The 16,549-nt window shown below is 48.6% G+C and overlaps 1 protein-coding gene across 1 annotated transcript in view; it reads left to right on the forward strand.

Moving 5' to 3' along the window:
• The first annotated feature begins 4,530 nt into the window (after positions 1–4,530).
• NEXMIF (neurite extension and migration factor) overlaps positions 4,531–16,549 on the forward strand; it is a 49,126-nt gene continuing 37,107 nt past the window's right edge. Inside the window, exon 1 of the mRNA XM_033514132.1 lies at positions 4,531–4,661. The gene's annotated coding sequence lies outside the window, so the exon portion shown is untranslated. The remainder of the gene's footprint in view (positions 4,662–16,549) is intronic.

Genomic DNA, 16,549 nt, shown 5'->3' on the forward strand with positions numbered 1-16,549 from the left:
CTCTGATGTTTACAGACCACCAGAGCTCTTCCCATTAACATACAACTGTATAAGACAGCTTGAACTCCATTAGGAGCTAAATTTAGTGACTCACTAACTCCTTTTTGATATGTTTTTATAATTTCATTGTATTATGACACTTGATTTTAAATTTGCATGAGTAAATGAGCCTCTTACTAAGTCAGGTAAAAAGATTTTTCACTTATCTACCATGAAATAAGACATTAAAAAAATAGTGAGAGGAGAAAGCAACGTATCCTTGACATATTTAGTTTACATTTTTTCCAACTGTGCTGACTGAACATTTCTAACCATTAATGATCCAATAAAGCTGTTTGTACTGCTTTAACAGGCTAAATAATTTCACATTAGGAATACATTTTGTAATTAATTTAGTATTTAGTGGGGGAACCCTATTTTTGGAAAATACAAATTTACATTTAATTGCACTCACAGTCTGACTTGGAAGATGCAGCGAGTGAAAACTGGCCTTTTATGGTTCACCTCCAAATAGGAAAGTCCATGGAGGCAGTTAACAGTAGTGAACAACTTTAATTGGGATTTCCATGACTTGTTCAACGAATTCCTGCAGGGTTCCTTAAAAATACCCCCTGGGTAGTGAAGCTCCTGCAGCTGGTGAAAGATGAGACCACACACCTTCATCCCTGGGGTTCCAGCAGCTTCTGATGCACTAACATGGATTTATGGGTTGGTTTTTTTCAAGTATTTCTGAACTTTCATTCAGGATAACCTTGGCAGGACCTGAACAACTTCGGGATTTGCACTTCAAAAGTATTTTTCCCTCTCATTTCCTGTTGGAGAAGAGACCACCCAAGGCCCTGCTGCCAGTGGGATTTGGGGGATGTGTGTTGGGAGCATCCCTTTGTTTTGTTCAGGTGATGAGCATCAAGGAGATGGCACTGGTGATCCTTTGGTCCTGACCTGGGTCTGGTGATGAACCCACAGGGAGGTGAAAGTTCCCCTGTTAATTATCCAGCTTTTTGACTCTCTCCATCTCTCTGGACACCACCAGCTTTAATTTTTTTGTGTTACTGATATTTTTTCTTCTCTTTCCCCCCGTTTCATTAACAGTGACAGATGCTTTTAATTAAAAAGAAAAGACAAAACAAAATCCCGAGTAAAACAAAAAGAGAATATTCTAATTTGGCGTGACATTATGAGGCAGGATGGCTCCTGGCATCCAAGGTATGGAAAAGGTCATCTTCCACAGCTCCAGCCTTTTGCAACAGTGGAATTAAGTTCAAACTCAGGCTGGTTTTGAAGTCTTAAGTCTCTCCAGGGATTCCTTTCATAACATCTTCGAACTGGATAACACTACAGTAAATGAAATACACTGCACTGGATTAAAGGGTTATTTCCCCTGTGTGTCGAGCTGACACAGAATCCCAACCCTCAGGTTGCCTCCGAGTTGTCTCTATCTGCTGATCCCCTCCCTGCTTTACATAACAGATCTCAGAGTTTTTGCAGGGAAAGTTTTGCCGTTATTTATTCGTCTTCGGCGCTCGCGGAACGATTTTATGCAGCGAGGAGCCGAAATAAAGCAACTAAACGGGAAGGAATTTAACAGGCATCAGAAAGTGAGGGAAGCAATGCAGGGAAGAGCAGAGCTGCCTCTCCAGGTCTGTGGTGTTTGCTCTGTAATTTGTACTGAAGCACAAAGTGTGGCTGTGCCTGCATTGCCACTCGCGCGTTCAGCGCGGAGCCCGCGGTAACAACGGGGCTGAGAAATGCTGCTGTGCTCTGAGCTGCCTCTTCCAGCAGCTCCAATTTGTTAGGGGTCATTTGCAATGTGTTTTCTTGTAGAGCAAATGTTCCTTTTGACTTTGAACTTGGTGCAGCTCTTGCAGATTTTGTTGAGGGATGGGCACCCGAACCGCTGCCATCTGCTGAGCTCCAGAGCACAGGGGAAAACCGGTGCCTTGAAATCTGGGAGCACTGGCTCCTCCAGCTCTGTTGTGCCATCCCATGGCCAGTGCCCTGTGCCAGGCTGGCCTCTTGATGCTGGGGAAGGTGTTGTCTTTGAGCTTGGCATGGCAAATCACACTGGACATCTATTGAACCCGCTCTGGAACTGCACAAAATGGTCTCGGTCCTTTGTTTCCCCCACCAAAACACTGATTAAAGACCAAAATCATGGGGAGTCTGTGAAACACAAAATCTCCAATAACATTTGGACAAGGAAAAGGGAGAGATCTGTTTCTTCTCCATCCCTCCTCCCATTTTATTTTATCCAAGGCTGGCTGGGTCGGATGGAGAGCAGGAGTTGTGTTATGAAGTGTTTATTTAAGATAAAATGGATCCTCCATGTGCTCGATCCATTTGGGTGTGGCAGAAACAGGGCACCGTGCTCAGTGTGTCCCCGTGTACCTCTGGATCCTGTTCTTCGTTGAAACTTTCCTTCCACACCACGGTTTTCTCTGGATGTGTTTTTGGGTACCTCTGGAATAACCACTGCTCCTCTCAGCTAACCCCAAACCCCTCTCCCAAGAGCTGGAGGATCCATGGGGCTGCTGCTCCTCACAGGGATGGGGAGATGCTCCTGATAATTCAGACAAATTTTGTCTCCATGAGCTTTTGGGATGAGGTGTCGGGACCTGGGGCTCTGTGGAAGGTGCTCAGCAGGATTTGTCCCTGCTGAAGGGTTTCTGCTGGCAAAGAGGTGACCCCACAGGTTCCTCTGTTTCCAAATGTTACTCACATATAAACATCCACACACATTAAAAACACGTGGGAAACGATACTTTGGGGATCCTGATGTCCACAAGTAATTAAAATCAAAGGTGTTTTTAGATTTCCCTCTTTCTGAGCAGTCTGGGAGCAGAAGCAGGGGCAGGGAATTGCATGTGCTGGGTAACTGGAGGTGCCCTCACGCTCCCAGAGCCTCCGAGACGCTCGCCGTCTTTCCAGGACGTCTCAAATCTCCCTGAAAAAGCTGGGACATATTGAAAATATGCTCCAAGCTTTTTGCACTTCCTCCAGATTATTTCTTCAAGTATTTAAAAATATATTTTATAGCACTAAAATAAATGTTAATGAGTCTGCATGGCTTGGGGCTAACAATAGTATTTCTATTTCCATCCAGCAAGCCTGGCAGGGCATTTGGCGATGGAAGAGCTGGATGTGGAGACCTGGCTGGTTTTTTCTGACTCGGTCCTTGATGTCTTGAACAGTTTTATTCTCTTGTGCTTTACTTTCCCTGTTTTGCTAAATAGCAATGAAAAAGCTTCCTTGCTTTGTTCAGGCACCTGGGATTTATCAAAGGCCTCTGGGCAAGAGTTAAATGCTGAGCTGGGTATAAAAAAGCGTTATTTAGTGTTATGTTTATACCTCTTCAATGTTAGCATGTATTTTTATATACTCCTTGCGGTGACCTTTGTGTTTTTCCAACCAAGCAGACAATCTCCTTGACTCGGGGGGTTGGTTTTTTCCACTGCCTGCCGCGGCATCTTCGAAGTGATTCTGCAAACGCGCTTTTTTGGGGGTGTTTTGGGTGTTTGGGCTGGGAATCGTGGTGCTGGAGGTGCCAGTTGCATACAGAGGGTGGGAGAGTTGCCATGAGGGAAATAACAGCATGGAGGTCCATTCCTCTCATTCCACACCTTCCTTGTTTTCCTCAGCTGCAATCAAACGATATTTTAGGGAGCCCAGGCTGCCACGTTCCATGGGCAGTGGTTTGGGGGGTACCCCAAGCTTTAAGGAGCCTGCAGAGGAGCAAGGGCACAGAGTTGGTGTGGGGGAGAGGTGTGGGAGTAAATGGGATGGCAGGAATTCAACCCTGGCACCGTGTCAAAGGCAGCGAGCCCTGCTCGGAGCAGCTGCGTTCCCCGGGACTGCGGGAAGCCAAATGGTTTGTTTGTCTGTTTACATGGATATGTGGGGCTGTGGAGGGGAAAACCACTTAGCAGAAATTCTGCTATTAAAGCAGATGGTGGGAGATTAATCTGGTTTTTAGGGGGGTACTTGCTGCTACGATGACCACGTTATTAATTCCTTCCCGTGCTAGGAGTCCTTCCATCATTCCAGGGGATGGGGGAATTGTCTTTCCTGTGTGCTTCTCCCTCTCTTCCTCTCTCCCTCTCTTTCCTTACAAGCTGATGTGGTATTTTGGGAAGCAGAGGAGCGTTTTGTCAGGGTTGTTGTTGCAGTTTCTCTACCTGTGCTCCTTCCATGCCATCCTCTGCTCCAGCCCTTCCCAGTGCTCCCATGGCACTTCCAGCTGCCTCCTGGCCCTCCTGCAGACCATCAGCAGCCACTCTGCTGCTGCTCAAACCCTGCTTGTTAGCCTAGATTCCCTTTTTTCCCTTCCATTTTAGAAATTGCTCTTTTTTCCCCCCTGCCGTATCACTGACAGCAGCATTCTCCCTGACAGTTGTGATATTTGTATGTGTGCATAAAAACAGTAGGAAGCATTTATGTAGGTGTCACTAATTTAATTTAATACAATCTGATCTGTACCTATAGGGGAGGACTGCTCTGCACTGAAAATGCTTCTCTTTATTTTACAGTCTCCATCGTCATCAAATACAACTCCTGTCACTCTCCTCTTCCATTCACCTACCCAAAGACCAAATCTGGAAATAGTAACCAAAAGAGAAGCCCACGTCACGCACAGAGCAGGGAAAGGTTGAAATAATTGAAGGGTAAGTGATTTTTATTTTTTTTTCCCCACTCTTATTCTGTGTGTAAAGCTACAATAGGAAGTGCAAGACTGTGTAAAGAAGCTGTTGAGCACACACACGCAGCAGCTCTGTGTGCAGAGCGGAATAAATGACTGAAATGCTGCTTTGCTGATCAAAGAAAGGTGAGAAAGTCGCCCAGGAGGGGCAGTTTGGGGTGTTGCTGCTGGTCCTGCTGGCCCTGGATCCGTGTCTGCTCCTGCCTGGGTGGAAGCAGAGGCTCTGCCCAGGCTGGCATGGCTTTGGCTGGTCTGAAGGAGCTTCCCAGCTGGGAGGGAGCCGGGATATCGGAGTCTCCCGCTGCTGAAGAGCTCTCGTGTCATTTCCTTCTCTCTTCCCCACTTCAAACCCCTCTCAGCTGGGGTGGTGAGCTGTGTGTGTGGGGCAGGATGTTTTGCCTTGCTCCTGCTCTCTGCAGTCCCTCAGCTTTTCCTGGAGAGCAACCTGGCGGTGCCTGTGCCGGGATTTTCCGAAGGGAAGCGTTGATGGGGGCTGGAGGAGGCACAGACTGGCAGAACGAGGAGGCCTCTCCCTGGAAATGCCTTCAGGCTTTCCTTTTGCTGAGAGCGTGGTGAATGAGATAGGAGGAGATAGAAAACCAGCTTTTGTGAAATTCAGAACCCTGGCTGAAGCATTATTGAGCTCCAAATGGTGGGGAGTTCGTTTTCCCACCCCATTCCCAGCTCTGTGCTTGCATCCGTTGTATTTCCACACGTGTTCTCGTGTAGATGGACAGGATACGCCTTCGCTTGCATTTGAGAGCTTCTCTTTAAACATCTGGCTTTTCTGGTTTATTGCTGTTGTGGGTTTCTTGGTGGGCTTTTTGTTGGGTTTTTTTTTTTTAGCCCTGCAATGTTTGTTCATGCAAAATTCATATCTGGGAAGGGCATCTTAAATCCCTGCTTCTGAGTCAAAAAGGGAAAGTATGGAAGTGAAAAGAGAGATTGTATCGTTTAAGAAATATGATTCATGAATTAATCCTCGTCTGCTCCACCATCTGTGGCGTGTGTTTCAACACAGAAATCCTGGGTTATATCTCTTTAAAAAGCTTTCTTTTGCTGATTGCCTGAGTTTGCTGCAGCTCTAATGGGGAATTTGCTTCTTTTTGGGGTGAGAGTGGTTTATTCACACCCACAGGGGTGAGTTGCCCCAGCCTGTGTCCAAGCTGTGGGTCACTGAGGAGGCTGCAGAGCTCTGTGTTTTGGGAGGTGCCAGCTCTCTGTGAAATGCCATGAGCCTGATGTGCAGGCAAAGCTTGTGCATGGCTGTTTTTGCCGTGGAATTGTGGCTGGATCTCTGAAGCAAGAGATGAGCAGCGATGGCAGGAGGTGCAGGAACCTGTCGTGATCCTTCTGAAAAAGAAGTGACGTTTTCCTCAAATGGGCTGCAGCTCCAGAAGATAAAGCACTGAGGTAGTTCCCATCCTCTGCTTCCTGGTGATGTTTTTGTGATTTCTTTGTAGATAAAGAGAGAGGGGAGGTTTTGCATCTTGGTCCCAAAAAGAAGCTGCCATGCTTTGTGCTTCCAGGAGAAATGGGGGATGAAGGGACAACTGGGAGTTTTGGGGGTGACCTTTCTCTGATTTGATTCTTTGAATTGTTTCCCAGATTTTTGCAGGGAACAACTTTCCTTTTTGAACATATTTCTCAGGTCCCTCTTGCTGAATCAGATCAGACCCAAGATGTGTGAGCTCTTTTCATCCTTCCTGGCCAGAGTCCCTGAGCAGGACAGTTTCAATACTGCATCCACCATCAGTGCCTTTCCTGGATTGCTTCTTTTCCTGCCTGTGGGATTTGCCCCATCACTTTTCTCCCATGCCTGATGTGAGATGCTGGTGAAAGCTGGAGTGTTTTTCCCGTTGTTCTGGAGGGGGATCTGAGGTGGTGGAAGTTGAGTGGCCTCAGCCCATGGCTTGGTGAGTGGCCACAGCCCCTCCTGTGCCAGTGGCACTGATGTGAGCACAGCCCTGCCTGGCTCTGCTCCTGCTGATGGATGGAGGTGATCCAGGAGCCGAGTCCCACAGTGAAATACTGCGGGTTTATTGCCTTCCCATTCATCCTTTTTTCACGCCTTTCTGCCTCCCTGACTCATTGCCATCCTTGCAGTTCCTGTTTGCTCTGGGAACACCCACTGGACAAGGCTGGAGCAAAGCTCCAACGCTTCCCATTGCCGTGGGAGCTTCTTTTTTAATTCAACATCTAAAGGCAGGACAGGAAAGGAAAATGCCTTTTCTTCAGGAGCAGCAATAAAGTGTTAAAATGAAGGAGGATGTGGGAGATGCTCTGTCCTGTAGCCACGTGCTGAGCCCATCGAGGCTCTTCCATGGTCCCTAAGAAATGTTTTCCCATTTTCTCCATTACCACAAATCCCTTCCTGCCCACTCAAACCCTTGGGTGTGCAGGTGCTTCATGACACAAAAAGCCAGCTCCACAAGCACCCAGAATCCCAAGGCTACCATAAATAGCTGAAGGGGAAAGGGTGTCAGCAGTGGTTCAGCAAATGTGCAACCCAAATTGGGATTAGGCTGAAATACATCCCTATCCCAAGGACAGCACCCAGGGAAGGGCTGGAGCTGGGCAGGGCAGGTTTAGGGGGGATATCAGGAAAAGGTTAGGGTTAGGGTTAGGGATGGATTTCTGAATGCTCTCCTGCAAACCTCCACCCCTGTCAGGTGTGTGCTGGTCCCTCCAGTGCCAGCTGATGCTGGTGATGGCTTTTCCAAAGTCTCCACAAAACAAGGGTTATGGACTTTGTGCATGGAGAATGTCCTGTGTTTACCTGCATGGCCAGTGCTGGCATTTTGTGAAATACTCAGAGCCCCCACAGAAGCTTTGCTGGTTAAAAAAAAACAACAAATCACCAAATCAACAAGAGGTAAAACAAATTCTGTCAGGATAAGGAAACAGAAGCAGTCCAGGCACATTCCACTAGCCACAGGTTTTACTTTTACTTTTGGTTTTAGGCTTTGATTAAAATCAGCAGCTTTATTTAAAGTTAAAAAAAAAAAAAAAAAAAAAAGGAGTGTTTATGCTCACCTTTATTTCCACCAGAGTGTGAGGTTGTAAATGAGGGGTCTGGTGGGTCCCCCCTGAGCAGGGAGTGTCCCCTGGCAGGGTGACAATGCTGGTGGCAGAGCACATGTGACTTTCCTCCGAGGTTTCTTGTGGACAGAGAAAGGGAGAAGCATTGATTCCCCATCAATTCTTTAGGACCCCAGTGAAACAGCTGCTTGTTTCTCCTAAACAATTATGCCAAGACGGAAATTGGCTGGTGTCTGTACGGACTTTTTGGATGGGGAAAATTAAGCAGTAATAGCTGGAAAAATAATATGGGCTATGAGATAATAGATGCCTGAGGGATAAAATTAAGCAGTATTTTACAACGAAGGAAGAGGGTTTGGCAATAAATAGTTTGCCTTTGACTTGCTTTTGTTTGCCAGAGGACTGATGTTGTTTGGAAGAGGTTGTCCTGGGCTGTGTTTTCCAAGCAGATGTAGGAAAACAGTGAAGGTATGGAGGATTTTCAGTCCCTCCCAGGAAGGCTGGTGCCAGGCTGGGGTGCAGCTCACGCTGCCAGCGCTGCCTGCGTGTTGGATGTGGCAGGGATGTGACACTGGAGCTTCTGTAGGAAATCCCACCTTTGCAGGGGGATGTTTAGAACAGCAAGGTTTGCCAAACAAGATGGGAACGGGATTGGGTTTAAATGCCATAGGGAGCCGAGAAAACCCAGGAAGGGGTGGTGGCGTGTTCAGCACCCAGCAGGGTCTGAGTGGAGGTGATTCCCTCTCTCCCTGGGTGCTGTGCTGTGCAGGAGCCCCTTCCCAAGAGTGGGATTTGGTTTTATTCTGCCATCTCTGCTTTTCCATAGCAGCCCCGTGAGCTCCTGGCTAAGGAGGTCATTTGGAAATGCTGTTTTCTCCATTTCAGGTGCCTCATGGCACCGTCCCCTTCCACTTGAGCACAGGGAATATGCTGAGGGGGGCTGGGAAAACACCTTGGTGGCCTCCTGGTGCTAGTGGGAACATGCTGGGGAGTGCAGGACTCTGCTCCAGGGACACCATCGTGGGCAGGGCTTGTTCCTCTTCACTTTGCATGACATAAAATCACAGTTCAAACAGAGCTGCAACCCCTAATCCCACCTTCCCAGGGACAGATTCAGGTGCAGCAGGGTGAGATACGAAGTCTTTAGCCCAGGCCAGCTGCTGAGAGCTTTTAATTTCACAGACCTCAGGGAAAGCCTCCCTGCCAGGTGGGGAGATTTTCTCAGATGGGTCTTGGGAGAGTTCAGAGTCCTGGCTGTCCCCAGGAGCTGAGTGGGACTTGGGAATGCTCAGCACCTCTGCAAACGATGTCTCGTGCATCCAGAAGGGAATCATTAAGTCTCTGTGCATTAAGATTCTGTTTTTATTCATGGAGTGTAATGTGATTCATTTGCCCTTTTGCTCTCGTGTTGAGGAGGCCATCATCTCGTATGCATCGCTGGCTGCAGGCACAGCTCTGCTCAGTTATTATTTTTAGGGGTTTTGGCTGGGAGGGAACATTTTCATCATGTGCAGAGTGCCTGCAAGAGCTGAGTGGCCACAAATCCGGTGCTGTCCCAGCCCTGGTGGGGAGCATTCAGCTGAGCTCAGCTCTCCTTCTCCAGAGCTCCCAGTGAGGATCCTTTCTCCTGCTCCAGCTCCTCGTGCCAGGGCAGTGCTGGAGCTCCTGCACCTCATCCAGGGCAGCAGCTGGAGACAAGCTGAGGGAACAGCATCCTTGTGTGTCCCAGTGACACCCAGTCCCCAGCAGCTCTTTGCAGAGGAGGGGTTAAGCTTTTTACTGAAGAACCCCAACCCCAGGCTCATGGATGTGGCACAGGATCCTGCTGATACCTGGTGGGTGGAGGATGAGACCTTGCTCTGCTTGATGAACTGATTAAAAATGGGTGAAGCACACTGGGGGTGCTCTTAGTGCAGCCAAGGAGGGAAATTATTCCCCCTTGGAATTGAAAGGCACCAAGCAGGGTCAGAGCAAAGGATACAAAGGGATGGACAAAATGCAGTTTTTTAAAATGTTAGCATGGGAAGCATCAATTAAGCCACTAATTCCTAAAGAATATTAATGAGTAAACCAGTTGGAGTCGCTGCCTCTCACAGTGGGACAGGCCCAGAGCCCAACTCTGTCTGTTGGATTTCCACCTTCAAAACAAGTCAGAAATTCCCTTCCAGCCCTGGCTGTGGTGGTCAGCCCTTTTTAATCCCAAAGCCCTGAACTCTGTCCTGCTGGCAGATTCCAAGTGGTCACCCTGCGTGGCCCAGTGACCATCTCAAAGTCCTCAGGTGGCCCTGGGTTTCTGGGGCTGCAGGGTCGCAGCACGTGTGAAAATCAGTCAGAAAAGGGCAGAAGGAGGAGAGTTAACTCCGTGTGCTTCTTTTTTTTGTTTGCCTTGTCCTCTTCTTCCTTGTTTTTTTATCTCCCCCTGTACACTTCAGAGCCCAAATCCGTGCTGGGAAGGACCCACAGGAAACAACATCTGAGGCACAGGCACGAGTGTGAGGCTCAAATTGATGATTTTTATACACTTTATCGATGGGGAGGCATAAAAGAGGGTCAGGTGTGGATAAAGATAAGGGGATGGGGTTTTCAGAAGAGCCTGGAGCCAGGAGCAGTTTGGGAAGGGGAGGTTTTCAGCCTCCAACCATTTGGGAAGACAAAAGAGGTGGAAGCAGGGAGGTAACAACGCCGACCTTCTCCGCTCTTTGTTTGCAAGAAATGCACAAATCGCTGCTGATATTACTGAGTGCTTTCCTGCTGCTTTGTGGCTTGATTTGGAGCTGCAGCCGCTCAGAGCCTGGTTCCTGACTTCCAAAAAAATTAAAAAACAAAACCCAAACAAGCCAACAAATCCCGGCCGACAGAACCGGAATCGTTCCCTCCGTGGTGCCCGCCGGACCCCAACACCTTCACCTTGCATCAGCCTTAGACCCTGGCTGGATTTGGTACAGATTAATGCCTTTTGGAGAGTTCTAGAAAGGTCAGGAACAGAAAAGAAGCTCTAATAGCGGTGTAACAACCAGCTGGCTGCGTTGGGTTTCATTTTACTGCCATAGTAACACCAGGAGCCTCGGTGTCAGTACGGTGCCCACTGAATGGCAGTGCCCCCCTCTTTTTGTCAACAGATGAGCCCATAAGAAGGTATTTTCTTCCTGAAGAATTTCTCTGAGGCAGTAATGGGCTTTTTGGAGGGTTTGGTCCTCGTCCCCAGAGATGTAAGGTGGGTGATTTACAAGGCACTGTGCAAATGCCAAATTGTTAGGCAGAACTGCTGCTGATTTAGAAGGCAGTTAAAGCTCTGAATGTGCCAAGTGCCAGTAGAGTGTTTCTACAGATGGAATAACTGGAAATATTGGAGAGATTCCAAAGGTTTAATCAAATTCAACCAGGTTTTTTTCCCCTTTTTCTTTTTTCTTTTTCTTTTTTATTTTTTTTTAACTGCAGAATTCTCTGAGGAACGCGGGTTGAAATAGTAGATTATTCCACTGCCTTTAGTACCGTGGGGGAGATTTTTACAGATGAACATAAAGCAAACACACAAGACTTTGAAGCAAACACATAAGTGGGCTGGAGCAGCAATGCCCTGAAATGCTGGACCAGAGTAGGGAACATCTCAGATATCCTGGCAGGAGGCTCCTTGGAAGCAGAATGATGGGTTTGCAGTCCCACAGCACAAAGGGAAGTGGCAGCCACAGTGTCCCTGGTCCAGTTCTGCTGGACCCAGGCTGATTTTGGTGGGATTCTGGGCATCCTCTCCGTGTGCTGGGACATGCATATGTTTCTGCACAGATGCCCACCTTCCTCTAGTCTTGTTGACAGCCTTTCCAAGGCTTCTTATTTAGCCAGACCATATGTGCTTGGGCATGGAGATAGTGGGATGTGGAAAGAGCAGCGCATTATCCTTGGGCTGCAAACACCATCAGGAGCAATTCCCAGCAAATTTTGCCGGTGCAGAGATCCAGAGCTGCTGCTCCCACCTCGCAGGGCACGTGGAGCCATCAGAGGCGATTCCTCCCCTCGTTTGTCAAAGCCAGGCTCCGAAAAGCCACTTCCCTTTGTTCTGTCCCCAAACCAGCTCTCGCTGTCCACTCCTTGAATATTCATCCAAAGGGTGGGTGAAGGCCACCAGGGAGAGGGGAATTGGCGTCTCCAGGTGAAGCTTTGCTGCTGCAGGACCAAGCTGGGGAAGGGGGTGGAAATTTTTCCCTTGCTGGTACAGAAAATGAAGAGCCCATCCCCATTTCTGGCAGCAGGGTGTTGTTTTGGGGGAGAGGTGGCAGGGCCAGGGTGTGGCTGTGAGGAATGGCTGTCCCAGGAGCAATGCTGGGACAGCGCTGGAGATTTTACCTCGCTGGCTTGGGGGTTTTTTCCAGCAGAATTTTTGGGTTTTGCAGAGTCTGATTGCATGCATTAATTGTTATTTATTTATTGTTGTAAGAGGAGAAGTTTCCTGCTTTTCCTGGAGTGTTTGGTATTGATCCTCCCTGGAGTTGGGGACTGTCCCTGCGAGGTGGTGCCGAACTCCCGGCACAGAACCCACGTGGCTCTGAGCTGTGCCTCTCATGGAATAAATCTCTCCAAAGCCATTAGCCTCAATGCCACAGTCTGCTGCTCCTGCTTTCCTGCCCCCACCTCCACCCTGCCATTGATCCAGCCTGCTCCCTGTTTGCTGCAGTCAGGGCTGCCTCTGCCGCTGCGCACAAATTGCCTTAAAATTGAATTGGTTAAAACCATTTCATAAACATTCCCTCCCCTTCCTGATCCTGGCCACTGCGCCAGCCAGAGCTGGAGCTTTCATGTGATTTTTACCTGGCCAAGGGGCGGGGCAAGATTCCCAGTTTAAAGTGTGTGTTTGTGTGGTTTTTTGTGTTTTTTAAAAGTCGGTGTGAAAATGAAAGCTGATGTGGTTATAGGAATCAGGTCCCTGAAGAAGCTGTTGTCTCTCTGTGGATCTGTGTCCTAGGTGGTGGATCCTGCTCAAAGGATGTCCTGGTGTGCCTCAGCTCCTCCTGGCTTTGCAGGGATTAGGATTCTCTCTGTGCCATGTGCTACCACCCCCTCTGAGACAAGAGGTGCTTGTGTGCTGCCATGCTGGGCTCTGCTCCAGCAGCTTCGAGGCACCAGGATCACTGTTCTCCTGCTGATGTGGTTGTGGTCTGACCAGAGGCAGCTGGGAGATGTGGAATTGTGGTATTTTGGAGGTGTTTAACTGGTGTAACACCCCGGGGTTCAGCACGTCCAGAGCAGGATGCTGATGATGCTTGGGATTTTGGAGCACATCCCTCCAAAGCACCTGGAGATTGCAGGGAGGAGGTGAGGAGATGTGCTCAGAGGTGTAGGTGCCTCTCTCTGGGGCTGCAGGAGCACTCTGAGCCAGTGACACAGGAACTCTCTGTATCAGACCCCACCAAACGCAGCTGTGCTGGGGCCAAAAAGTTTCAGTAAGGACCGTGGAAAGAAGGCTTGGAAGTAAGAAATGGTTTTGCAGGTAGTTTGAAGTGTCACCCCAAAAAGGTGTCTCTGTACAAAAGGTGGCACAGAGCTCCCAGCAGCTGCTGATGTTCCATTGTTCCTCATTCACCATCCTTCCCTCCAAACTCCTCTTCGCTCCCAATCCTCTCACAAGAGCCCTTCTGCAGCAATGTTTATCTCGAGTGCTGCTATATCGGGATCCATCCATCTTGTCATAAGATCATCTGCACCCAGTTGAAACTCTGAGGGTGGAAAAGTGGCACGAGCTCTCTGTTCCTCTGGGCCTGGTCTTTGGTGAGAGCCTGGCTCGAGGTGGGACTTCCTTGGATCTTCCTTGTGGGGTGAGAGCATCCCCATCATGGAGGGCCTGGCCCAACGTGATCATCTCTCTCCAGGAGGTGACAGGACCCAGCTAAGCCTCAGTCCTCTGGCACCCTCTTAGCCACTTTGCAAATCCGTGTGGAAATCTGCCTGAATTCAGTTTTCTCCTGGGATTCCTCCTTCCTGTCCTTCCCCAGGGGCTCTTGGTCCTGCAGTCTCTGGAACAGCCCTTGCATGTCCTGGGCAATATCCTGGCTGGGCCTTCCCAACACTTGCAAGTTTCCCCTTGTGTTACACTGAAAGCAGTTCAAACAAGCTCCTGCAGGAATATTTTCTGTGCCTGCAGGTCCTCCCTAAAGTCTTCTCTGACACCTTGTGTGCAGGAGGTGATGGTAAGAAAGGAGAGCAGACACATCTGGCCTTGTGAAGCCTCACAGTGCCCTCACCCTGTGACCTCTCTGCCTGCTGTGACTCCTCCACCCTTTTCTGCTGATGGCAAACATGGGGCTGCTGCATCCAGTAAATTTTTCTGTGTCACGACATCTGTACAGGCTCCTTCTTTGGGCATTTCACATATAACAATGATTACATGAAATCAGTGTGGTTAATGCTGGTGAGGCCCTGGCCCAGAGCAGCTGGGGCTGCTCCTGGATCCCTGGAAGTGTCCAAGGCCAGGCTGGACAGGGCTTGGAGCAGCCTGGGATGGTGGAAGGTGTCCCTGCCCATGGCAGAGGGATGGAATAAAATCTTCTTCAAGGTCCCTGCCAACCCAAGCAACTCTGTGAGTCTTACTGACAGCCCAGAAGCTCACCCAGAGAACCCAACAGCAGTGGTGCAAACTTATTTGCACATTTTAGTTCAGACAGGGCCACCTTCAAGTGCAAACAGCAATTTCAGTTTCTGCTTAGGTGTTGTTGGTGTTGTCCTGTCAGGCAGGAGGTGCCGTGCTGCTGATGTCAGGCTCAAGCCAGGCTCAGCAATAAACCTTCTCTCAGGAAATCCTCGGTTTACTCCTGCTCTGGGGCCAGAGTGGAGCTGAAGGTGAGGTGCTGCTGCCAACATGTGATCCCAGCCCTTCTCCTCACCCTCAAACTCTTCCTTTACGTCTGTTTTGAAATGTTGATACCCCCAGAGCCTGATTGCCTCTCTTCTCCCAAGAAAAAGAGAAGGAAATTTGCTTGGACAGCGTTGTGTCCGTGTTTTACAGCGCTGACCTCGTGTGCCACAACCAGATGCCACCCCAGATCTGCTGGGGTTTGCTTGGCTGTGTCACCCTGCTCTTGCTGGAGAGGACAGGACAGGACAGGACAGGGAGTGACACAAGGTACCCCTCACCTGAGGGACCTCTGACCACGGGCAAACTGAGTGCTCCTCCTTGATGTTTTCAAAGGAGAGAGGTGGAATCCCACCCCAAAATGAGATTATTCACCAGAATCTCCTCTTCTGGGACAAGTGTCTCAAAGAACAATGTTTTGAGGCTCTCTCTCAGGTTTTCCTCTTTTTTTTTCCCAGATGGAACAGAACATTTCTTTCCAAGGAAATAGAGAAAACATGAGCTGTCTGGGATTTTTTGGTCAGCTCCTGGTGGTTGTTCCCCTGCCTTGGAGCTGATGGGGAGGCACTGGGATGTCCCTGGAGCCATCACCCACCTGGGACCTGCTTCTGCTCTTCCCTCCTTCCCTCTCCTCCCATCCTGTGGCTCTTGGCCAGACGAGGAATTTAGTATTCAGGAAGTTGGGAAGTTTGACTGTCCTTGGTCTAATTAGTTCCTTAAGCACAGGGGAGCTCAGATCACAGTTCAAATGGCTGTAATTTGAGTGAGCTTGAGACAATAGGAGAGGATTAAGTAGCAAAATTGTGTCTATTACTTTGGCCAAAAAAAGAAAGAAAAAAAACTATTCAATTTGAGTAGAATATATAATTTTCTGAGCATGAGGGTTAGGTATTAATGTGGGCTTGGCAGAGTTCATAATTTTTAAGACTGCACTGAGAGTTCTTCACGTGCTGAGATCTGAGATCAGGGTTGAAAATCGAGCACAACTTTCTGGAAATTCTCCCCTGAACAAAGAATTGGCCTCAACAAAGAGGTGACTGGGGAATATTTAATTGCTTATTTTTCTAGGAGGTTCTCCTAAATGGTCTTCTGGTCTTAAATCCTGTGGATACCTATGAAATTTTGGTGGCTTTTCTCAGAGAGGGGCCCTGCAAGCCATTCCCAGGCTAAGGGCTTCCCTGAAGGGGATCCACCTCCAGGGGTCCCTCCCCTCAAAAGGTAGAAATACAAAAGCCCAAACACGCTGGGGGTTCAAAATAATGCAACCTGGAGTGAAAGCTTTCTCTTTTCCCCTTCTCTCTCTTGGCAGCAGATGTTGGCATCCAGGTGTTCTGCACACAGAGGGCTGCAGCAGCCTCAGCCCTGCGCACGTGCTGCATCCCTGGGAGTCCTAAGTGGTGTTTTCATGCTTTTAGTGGCATTGTGCAAGGCATGGCTGAGGGACAAAATCATTCTTTGTCTATCTAGGATGGGTAAATGGTGTATTTTATCTTTTTTTGGGTTTTTTTTTTCAGTTGGTTGTTGTGGGTTTTTTTTAATACTGTGTGCCTGCATCTGTTCCGATAGGGGGAAAAACAATGCTAATTGGAACATTTGAAGGGGTTTGGAATGAATGAGAACAAACATTACCAGGCTGAGAAATTTAAAGGGAATTTAGTCAAAATATCTGAGTTTAAAGACTTCCAGGAGTGGTTTTGGTTGGCTTAAATGTGAGCATGGTGAGAATAAAAGGCCTTTGATGGCAGATTTCTGCATTAGCTGAACTCGCAGGGCAGTGTAAGGGCATGGTTTGGATGGTGGAGTTATTTTGGTTGGAAAAGACCTTTAAGATCTTTGAATCCAGCCATTGCTCCAGCACTGCCAAGGCCACCTCTGACCCCTGTCCCCAAATGCCACATCCACATGGCTTTAAATCCCTGCAGGGATGGGGACTCCACCACTGCCCTGGGCAGCTGTGCCAGGGCTGGACA

Source organism: Parus major, chromosome 4A (genome assembly GCF_001522545.3).
Source record: "Parus major isolate Abel chromosome 4A, Parus_major1.1, whole genome shotgun sequence".
Lineage (NCBI taxonomy): Eukaryota > Metazoa > Chordata > Aves > Passeriformes > Paridae > Parus > Parus major.